Source organism: Pelophylax lessonae (assembly GCF_965119305.1).
Source record: "Pelophylax lessonae genome assembly, chromosome: 4".
Taxonomy (NCBI): Eukaryota; Metazoa; Chordata; class Amphibia; order Anura; family Ranidae; genus Pelophylax; species Pelophylax lessonae.
In genome coordinates, this window is record NC_138771.1 from 134,316,360 (window position 1) to 134,327,046 (window position 10,687).

Consider the following 10,687-nt stretch of genomic DNA (forward strand, 5'->3'; position numbering starts at 1 on the left):
TGGGAAGGGGCCCTGTTGGACATGAGGTGAAGGGGCCCTAATGAACATGAGGTGAAGGAGCCCTATTGGGCATGGTGTGAAAGAGGTTTAAATTGGACACGGTGGGAAGGGGCCCTGTTGGACATGAAGTGAAGGGGCCCTAATGAACATGAGGTGAAGGGGCCCTATTGGACATGGTGTGAAAGGGCCCTATAGGGCATGGTGTGAAAGAGGTTTATTGGACACGGTGGAAAGGGGCCCTGTTGGACATGAGGTGAAGGTGGTCTATTGGACCAGTTGTGAAGGGGCCCTATTGGACATGGTGTAAAGAAAACCTATTAGACACGGTCTGAAGGGGCCCTAGCTGCCATGACTGACTAGGGCTTGCCGCTGTTCTAAAATTTCATCGGACCCGTGAAAATTCCGGACCCTCGTCACTTCCGGTGACGCTACGTCACCAGCTGGTGCGAGCCCCGGTGCGCATGCGCACAAGACATTTTCCAGGTCCGATGGAATTTTAAGACTTAGCGAACAGCTGACTGAGAGGAGGCGGGGCTGAGGCACCGGGTATGTGCGGTCCACCAACTCCACTTCCGGGTCTATGCGTTTTCAGACATAGATCTTTTTTTTTTTGTTGTTTTCTTTTCTATCATCCCACACATTGAGAGAAATAATAAAATGTTTAATATTCATCGTATTATTCACTTGCGCGTTAGAGGTCTAATTGTCTCCCTCAATGTGTCCCCACAAGACCGTTCTATCCTGCGTTTTCCTGTCAGCTCTGGTCTCCAGAAGTGTCCGCCGCCGTTTACTTCAATGGAACGGAAAGGTGGACACTCTATTTTTTTTGTCAGCTGTTCGCTAAGTCTTAGAATATCATCGGACCTTGAAAATGCCTAGTGCACATGTGCACCGGGGCTCGCACCAGCTGGGTTATGACGTAGCGTCACCGGAAGTGACGAGGTCCGGAATTTTCATGGGTCCGACTAAATTTTAGAACACCGCCTCATCCCTTTAAACCAGGACACATTAATTACACAGGTTCTGTGACTGATTAAGGTGGTAATTAAACTCACTTGGTGCCTTCTGTGCATAATATCAGCCTCAGCACCTGTGCAATTAATGTGTATCCTGATTTAAAGGGATGAGGTGGTAACCCTATGACTGACACCTCTGAGGTAATGTTCTAAAATGCTTTTACTGTACACAGACATAAGCCTCGCCAAGCGGCCAACTCCGCCATGTCACCGCACTCTGCCCCTTTCTCTATGACAGGACCGTGATGATGCGGATGACTCATTCAGCCATGCGCGCCTCAGCACATCTTCCACGCACCGGGCATGTGTTCCTCTCCCGCCTCCTGATTGGCCAGGAAAGAAAATGCGTCAGCCAATGCCATTGCCAACATAATCCCTCCGCAAAATAGTTCTTCTCTATCACCTTCTTTCTGGCTCGTTATTATCCCCTCGTTGTGCCATATTTAGTAAGAGAACACAAGCAGTGACAGTGAGAGCCGTAGTGCGGGGCTGTGTTCTGTGATAGGCGGCGGGGTAGCGGTGTGGAGAAGGGGTGGCGGAGGGATCTGTGCGGCAGGTGTGGGAGGGTGAAGAGGCTCTGCAGGGATCACCTTGGTGCTGGGTAGCTGCCGGCTTCTGTCATACGAGCGACTGAGAGTGAAAGGAGCGAGGTGTGAGGACACTCCCAGATCAGGTAATCAGTAACCCGAGCCGCTATTCTCTATAGGAGCCTGTATAATGGATGGGATGGGGGAGGCACACACTAATTGTAAATGGGATCTCTCCTCTCTATTCATTTATGGGATGAGAGATATTCAGCTGGGCTTTCTATGGAGGTGTCATGCTTAGTGCAGGGATTGTACTGATCTGTAGGGACAGGTTGGCTCTGTCACCTCCCTATACCATAGTGTGACATGATGGGATTCCTCACAGCAGAACATGGCTTCCCTTCTATAAAGTGCTGCATCACAAGTTACCAGGGAGACCAGGAGGGGGCGTGTCCTGCCTGACAGATGGGACCCTTCACTGTCCTCTAATGGAGGCCATACACGCCATGATCAGAAAGTACAATCCACATGAAATTACAGCAATCAAATTGGCATAATTTTCCTTCTGATCTATAGGGCTGATTCAGAAAAAAAGGGCATTTGGACTCGTGTTTTCTGCATAAATGAGGTTTTTGCTGGCAGAGCACACATACATGCATAAAATACCCGCATACATGCATGAAATACCCACATACATGCATAAAATACCCACATGCATGCATAAAATACCCACATGCATGCATAAAATACCCGCATACATGCATAAAATACACACATGCGTGCCTAAAATCTGCAGATCCACATATGTAAAATCTGCAGCTTAATTGTGCCCAGCTAAACGCAGTGTACGCTTTCATACATAGGCGTGGCTGTGTGTTTGGGCTTGTTGATTACTATAGTGCGGTATTTAGATGTGTCTGAAACTATCTTCTGTAACCATCTAAACACAGTGGGGGTTTTCTTTCTACCGGTGTAAATGAGCTCTTATACTTGATTAGATCAGATACAATAAAACTGGGTTAGTCGCCCAAGGTGGAAAATTTATCGGTCATGTTTGCATCGATCGGCAGCTCTGAGATGCTTTGGTCCTAATTGGAATGCATTTCATTTGATCAGAGGTTGCATGGGGAAAACAGAAATGCAATCCTATCTTCCAACTAGCAATCAAAAGCTGCATTCCTATGGGTGGCATATTTGTTTAATGGGCTGTATGCTATAGATCAGGCATGTCCAACCTGCGGCCCGGGGGCCACATGTGGCCCAGAACCTCAGGCAATGCGGCCCACTGCCACCTGACAATTTTTTATTTATTTTTTGCTGGGGAGGAAGGAAGTCGGGTCGGGAGCACGGTCACAGTAGCTTCCAACTAACAGTAGGCAGAGGCTGCCTGGGGGGGCATGTGCAGTGTTTCTGACTCCTACCCCCATGACCACTTCAAATCACTAAAGTAGTCATGGTGGTTAGAGTGTTCCTTTATTATCTCTCAGAAGTAATCCTCTGTATACTGATTCAATTTCATTTGATCATACTCTAGTTGTGTTAAATTAGTGCGTAGGGCGCGGCGGCATTTTATTACTTGTATACCTTAACTATAGTATATATTTTATATGCGGCCCGAGAATTTCTCTACACTCAATGTGGCCCAGAGAAGCCAAAAGGTTGGACACCCATGCTATAGATCAATTATTTCTATGAAGAGACCTCAATCTTTTATTGAACCATGTATGGCCATCAATATGGTGGCCAGTGTTCAGAACAAATTTCTATACAGATTTAGGGCCTGTGAATTCTGTGGTGTTTTTTTTTTTTTTTTTTTTCCAGATGAACAGGATGGGAAAACACTGGAACACAGAAAAAGTAGTGCATGGCACTGTGGGACCATGACATTTGGTGCCTCACATGCACTGTTTGCGTGATGCATTAATTCAAAGGCACCTGCGTGCTCTGCAAGGGCAGTGTGTGTGCTTGTGGTGTGGGAAATGTGTATGGAACGACGTGCCTTTCCTACACTGTATTTTCATGTAAGCGGAATTAAACCCATCAATTTAACAGTTTCCCAAAACAATTACATTCATGGCATGAATGAGAACTGTCAGATTTGCGTATACTCTCAAACTGTCCAATCATCAAATGGCAGGCATCATATCTGATCACATGTGCAGCACCATGGTAATTGCAGATCAGAGGCTCAGATGGCAGCTTCCTTGGCTGAAAATTAGGAGGGTTTAGTTCTGCTTGAATGTCATAAGGTTTACTGCCTGATCAGAAAATCACTCCATACATTCACAATCATACCAAATGATCTACTTATGATTGGATTTTCCATCCAGATGGATCAGAATAATATCAATTAAATCATATCAGTTTTTCTGTCCTATTAGCAATCCATAGATCTGATCATATTATCCAGTTCTGTGAGAAATCATTCGCTCTGATCAATACTTGTATAGTCAAGGTAAAGCCGTAGCAGATTTCTAGGAATTGGCGCTAATTTGTAATAAGAAAAAATAAATGCAGGGAGATCAGGAGGGGGCGTGTCCTGCCTGACAGATGGGACCCTTCTCTGTCCTCTACTGGAGGCCATACACGCCAGGATCAGAATGTACAAACAGGCATGAGGTTTAGCCAAAGACTCCAATGCTCAAGTCTAAAGGTAGCCCAGTGACTCTTCCACCCGGGCGCTCTGACCAGGTGCACTTGTCAGTTTTCGTAAGGACCTAATCCGAAGTCTATGGGCAGGCGGATCGGAACAGATCTACACTATTTACATCTGATTTACCTCCGAGTCCATCTAGGTTCCAGAATGAAAAAAGATCTTTATTTTTTTTCTGACCTAGAAAGAATAGATTAGAGGGGTAGTCTGTAAACGGGACGCAATCCATTTTCCTCTGGACATAGAGAACAAATATAGGTCTGGAAAGCTCCATTTTATTTTTTAAATGGCTGCTAAGCAGATCCAAATGTCACAAATTGGCACCCATTGTGTTTTGCTCTGATTCAGCAGGACATCGATCTGTTCATGGATCCCCACCTGATCGGACCAGACAATGCTTGTGTGCATGAGCCCTTAAACGATAAAAAGGACGCCTTGTTCATGGTTATATTTTTTGTGTATGTTTGTGCTATTTATACAATTGTTTCATGTTTCTAAATTCTATTCCTTTTTTTTTTTTTTTTTTTTTTTTTTTTTTTGTCAAAGGCCCTTTTCACACATACTGTCCGTTTTTTCATCCATACGATGACAGATGAAAAACAGACATCAATGCATCTCTATGGAAAAACCAATAATTCGCATCCGTCGTCCGTTTTTTTTTTTTTTTTTTTTTTAACCGATCAAAGCTCTATTTTTCTTCCGTTAAAAACCGGATCGGTCGAAAAATGGATGTAAAGTGACGAATGGTCAGTTTTTCATCTGTTTTTGCATTAGTAGTGGATGTAAAAAAAAAAACCGATGAACACCATCTATTTTGACGTGACTGAACTGATGAAATGAATGGTCCACATGGGTGAAAGGGGCCTAAGGTGATTTTCTATTTTTCCTTACTAATCCAATGTTGGGGTTCATACATAGGAGGTGAAGCTCTCTAAATGGGGATATCCTTAATCTCAGCTTTTCTTTTCTCTTGTATTTTTCATCATGACACACCTTAATGATGGTGAAATTCTGCTCACCTTCCTTGAATAAATAACCTTCTGTTAGTGACTGTTGTAATGTGAGGAAATAATCCTCTCCTATTCCTCATGTTCATTAAAGTGTTTTTCTTCCCTGTACTGCCATGAATGCATGCCTTCTTCAGAGGAGCCGTGGTATGTAGAGTCTTGGATATCTATAGCTCTCTTCTATCTTTAGCATCATGCAGTAGGATGCACTGCGCCCTTTCCAAGGTCATTGGAAGTGGTGGCTGAAGCATTTGCTACTCCGGTCAGTGATTGATTGTAACAAGAGCTGCATAAGTCAATAACTTAATCAGCAGAGCAGGACATTGATGATCCAGGTCTCCCGCAGCTCAGCCGTTAATCCAATGTGGCTTTTGCTGGAGTAGATGAGCACAAGAGAAATGGAGTCCAAACCATGCTAAAGTCAATGCAAATCTGAGTACATTTCTAGACCCATGGTGGGTTAGCCAGTGAGGCTCCATTCACACCTGGGCATTTTTGAGCATTTTTAAGCTCCAAAAGCGCAAAAATATGTTCCAAAACGCCAGTAAAACCCCATTCATTTAAATGGCCCCTGTTCACATCTGAGCGTTTTGCAAAACGCCTGTAGCTGAAAAAAGTACATGAGCTTCTTTTTGGGCTGATTACCAGCGTTTTTGATAGATGTCAATGCATGCCTCCAAAAATGCCTGAAAATCGCGGTTAAATCACGGTAAAAAAACGCGTGAAAACGCTACGCTCAAGTGTGAATGCAGCTTAAAATGCACGGTGCAAATTTCTTTCCTGCAAAGACATTCACACACTTCCCCCATCAATACAGACAGTGCTGACAGGAATTGCTCCTGGCGATCAATTGTCTTCCCCTGGCGGCGGGGGGGGGGAAAGCCATCCCTGCTGGGAGAAGACAGCGATTATTGCTATCCAATAGTCATAATCGTAAGAGAATCTGGCAGGCTGGTTGTACCCAATTTGATCGATCAGCTTGGTACATTTAGCCTGCCCATTTCTGGTTTGAATATTGGCCAGCGGCTGCTGAACCGGCCATGATTACAACCGTGTATGGCCAGCCTAAAGGCCCGTACACACGTGCAGATTGTCGGTCGAAAAGATTCGGCCGACGACCGATCGGCCGATTTTCGGCTTGTTAGTATGATGCTTCCGACAGCGCACTTTCGGTCGAACAGAATCTGTCGTGCAAGCATTAAAATTTTTGTATGCCGACACCAGAACGGCCGATTGTTCACTAGTCAGTACAGATTTCGGCCGACAGACAGCAGATTTGCAAGACTGGGCATGCTCAGAAAAGAAAAAACACAGGGAAAGTTAACCATTACATGACATCACTTCTGCAGTCGGCAGACAAAATTCGTGTGCAGTCTTTTGCACTTTTTAGCGGACACGACAGCCCGGGGACAAAAGGCGGGCGATCGGTCGGCCGACGATCGGTACGTGTGTACGGGGCTTTAGACTGTGATAAGATTAGGGGTGTACTCACACTGACGGCTATAACCCCTTTTATTCCTGTTCAATAATGTAGTGTGATTACCCTGAACCATGCCTAGGAACTGTTCAATGTACTGTGCCTCAGACCACTTGTAAGAGGAGAGACCGGGATGGTTCATTGTAAGTGTATGTCCTGTCTGAGACGGAAATCTCATAGATAACTCAGCCCAGACCAGGGATCTCTGCAGTCTGATTGGTAGAGGTGATTATGTCAGCATGCTGACCAACAGGGTAAACCGCAAACAAATGGCCACTGCCCTCACCTATAACTTGCCTTTGCAGCAAGAAGCACATGGAAGGGCAACGCATTCAAAATAAAACCAAAGAAATTATAAGATCAACGTACCGACCAGCCTGCTAACCAGCCGAATTATCCTGTCCAACAGTATGCGTTAAAAAGAGGGGTTTAGTAAGTAAGACCAGTAGACCAGCAGGGAGGGAGGGGGGGGGGGGGCAATTGAACTTGGGCAGTTTGGTTCAATAGTACCCAGTGTGAGTATACCCTAAAGCCTCGTACACACGCATCGAAAATCGCCAGGGAATTTTCGTCTGACAACCGATCTGCCGATTTTCGGCTTGTTAGTATGATGCTTCCAACAACCGACTCCGACTTTTCGGCCGGAAAAAAATCTGGTGTGCAGGCTATAAAATTTTTGTCCGCCGTCAAAACACGCCCGATTTTCGTGCAGTCAGTACATATTTCCACAGGGAAAAATCTAATGAGCAAGACTGGGCATGCTCAGAGAAGAAAGAACACAAAGAAAACAAACCAACACATGACATCACTTCTGAAGTAGAATTTTGTCGGGCAATAAAATTTGTGTGCAGTCTAGAGCACATTCCAACCAACAAAACACAACTCTGGACAAAAGACGGACAATCGGTCGGCCGATAATCGTTGCGTGTGTACTAGGCTTTACTGTGCTAAAATATTTTATAACACAGGCCCGATTATCCAGACTCCTGGGGGTTCCTTTTGTCTCCTCAGCAAGTAGGGGATCTGGATTTTTTCATACATGTAGCAGCTCGGCGTCATAGTTGAACAAGTCTCAACCAGCCATGAGAAAATCAAGCTTGGCTTCAGATGATGCGGTAGGAGACTTTATTAGGAGCAGTTTCCATGATGCATTGGGGCAGCCTTTCCCAACATTTTCAACACAGAAGAACCCTTGAAATAACTTTCTGGTCTCGGGGAACCCCTGCTAAAGAAAAGCTATATCTACAGCTCAATACATTAGTGTGGTGGTCAGTGGGAAGAGTGCTAGTTACTCAATGCTGTCAGTGGGAGCTTCTGAGAGGCAGAAATTGCTCGGGAAACCCATAAGAACCTCAGGAGGAACCCTGGGTGAGAAACTTTGCACTAGGATATCCCACGGGAGTATCTCCTAGTATACTCTACATCAGCCTTCCTTCAACTTGCATAGAGGAACCTATAAAATAGTTTTCAGGTCTCAGGAAAGAATAGAGAATGGGGTTTCCCCAACTATGAAATGAGTGAAAATTGTAGTGTTGCCTACGTTGGTGGTCAGTGTAGGCAGGAGATCAGTCTCCCACTCTCTTTTCTCAAGAAACCCCTCACAACCCCTGGAGATTCTCAGGGTTCCATCAACTACTTTTTATTTTTTATATAGTCTGACCACAAGTAATCTAAAGCTTTCAGGTTCTGGATAAATCATAGCTGCTCTTTAATTTCAATAAATTTAAGGTGTATGTAAAGCCAGAAACTTGTCCTTGGGTTTTGGATTGAGTAGGAAATAGTTCAGACCCCTCTCAGGTTTTCTTTTTTTGTTGTTTGATATATTTCCCATTGTGGAGATTCCACAACACTTCCTGTCCCATAGATACAGCAGGAAGTAAAATTATGATCTGTCTAAATAAAGGAAATTTCTGACCTACTAGTCAGAACCGGTTTCCCCATTTGTAAGATTTTTCACCTCCTGATCCAATGATGACCATAAAATATGTGCCATCACTTTATGGTATACTGACAATGGTAGCCAGGACACATTGGCTGAATCTTCCCAACGGAGACACATGCAGCAATAAAAAAAACGGACAGAGGTCCTAACCCTTCCACGTTCGTTCCAAAACTTAAAAAAAAAAAGAGAGACTTTGCATACACTTTGATTAGTAAAGCCTCGTACACACAATCAGATTATCGAACGATCTGTCGTCCGTTTTTTTTTTTTTGCATGCTAGTCTCATGTGGAAAGTGAAGAGGTTATTTTCATACAAAAATTCCCGTATGACCGAATTCTACTTCAGAAGTGATGTCATGTGTTGGGATTGTTTTGTATGTGTTCTTTCGTTTCTGAGCATGCCTAGTCTTGCTCTTACGATTCTTTTCAGACGTAAACTGTACTAATTAAACGAAAATTGGACGTTGCGTTAACGTACGATAAAAATGTTATAGCCTGCACATCCAGTTTTTGTCGTCCGAAAATTCGTAATCGGCTGTCGAAAGCACTATACTAACAATCTGAAAATTGGCAGATTGTTCGCCGGACGAAACTTTCCTTCCGATTTTCGTATCGCGTGTACGGGCCTTATGAATTGATTATACTTACTGAGTTCATCCGCATTTGTAACTGCTGACCCTTGTCTTACCCTTTTCAGCGATCAGATACTTTAAGCACACCTGTCATTTGTATATGAGAAAAAGAGTCCCCCCCCCCCCAACTGTACAACCGAAACCCTCCGGCTCCAAACCTTGTTTCTGGTCTCCACCGCAATCCATGAATGCATCCATCTGACATTGCTCTGACGTTACCTGCTGCATTCCTGTTCAAGTCTGGTACTGAAGCCAGATACACAGAAGCAAATAATTTTAGAAGCTGGCCATACACTTCTGACAAGTATACCTGAAAGTGGAACGCCAGGCAAATTTTTTTTTTTTTACAGTATCTGGTGATGTCTTTGCCTGTTGATCCTGTGGGAAGTGAGGGAAATCCGGTGGGGACACAGCCATTAAACACAAGATGCTCGGTTTCCCACTTTAATAATTAAAAAAAAAAAAAGTCTTGGGTTCCACCTGAAGTACATTCCTTCAGCATCCATCACAATATACCAGTAGTAGGCCTTATTTTTATGTGCTTTAAAATCTTAGTTATGGAAAGGCACTGGGGGGGGGGGGGGGTAGTATGCTTAACGTGAGCTTTTTAAATGGATGCTCAGCGGCGCTCCGAGCGGAAGTCAAAACTAGGTACCCGCTCCCCCCAAAAATGACATGCCAAATGTGGCATGTCAGGGGGTTAGGACTATTTAAAGCGGAAGTTCCACTTTTGGGTGGAACTCCACTTCAAGGCTAATCTTTCTCCAATGCTCCTTCTGAAATAACTCTTTGGGCTCGTTCTTGCTGCCCGCACTCTAAATTCAGTTTTAGTATGTGGGCAGCAGTCTGTTTCTTTTGCAGTGCACTGCCGTGTGGGTCAGTGTGTTTCAGCGCATCACACTGATCTATTTTTTTTTTTTTTTTTTGTGTCCCTGTACAGCAGTGACTTGACATGCAGTGCCTTCCTGTGTGCTGAGATAAAATTTATATAATTCTGCATTGTACCACAACTCCTATGTGCGTTGCTGTGTAAACAAAGCATGTAGAACACAGTTGTTTCCTATATGCCCTGCTGAGGCCTGGCATTCATCCAGAAAGGGAGCCCTTAAAGCTGCCAACCCCCCCCCCCCCCCCCTCACATGTGCAACCAAAAAAGTTGGTCTGAGCAGTGCTCAGCCATTCAGAGGCAGCTTTGTACTCTGTGAATGAATACAAAGCTTCCTCTGTTTGGCTGAGGCGGGTTGATGACGTCACTCCCTGTCTCAGCCAATCAGAGGAAGCTTTGTACAAAGCTGCCTCTGAATAGCTGAGCACTGCTCAGACCAACTTTTTTTGTTACGGGTGTGAGAAGGGAAAGTCTGACCGCTTTAAGAGCTCCCTTTCTGGATAAACACCAGTCACCAATAGGGCATATAGGAAACCACTCACTTTTT

At 44.5% G+C, this 10,687-nt stretch overlaps 1 protein-coding gene across 2 annotated transcripts in view; it reads left to right on the forward strand.

Moving 5' to 3' along the window:
- Window positions 1–1,536: 1,536 nt before the first annotated feature.
- PKM (pyruvate kinase M1/2) overlaps window positions 1,537–10,687 on the forward strand; it is a 46,511-nt gene continuing 37,360 nt past the window's right edge. For both annotated transcript variants that reach the window (XM_082253076.1, XM_082253078.1), the window contains exon 1: window positions 1,537–1,689. The gene's annotated coding sequence lies outside the window, so the exon portion shown is untranslated. The remainder of the gene's footprint in view (window positions 1,690–10,687) is intronic.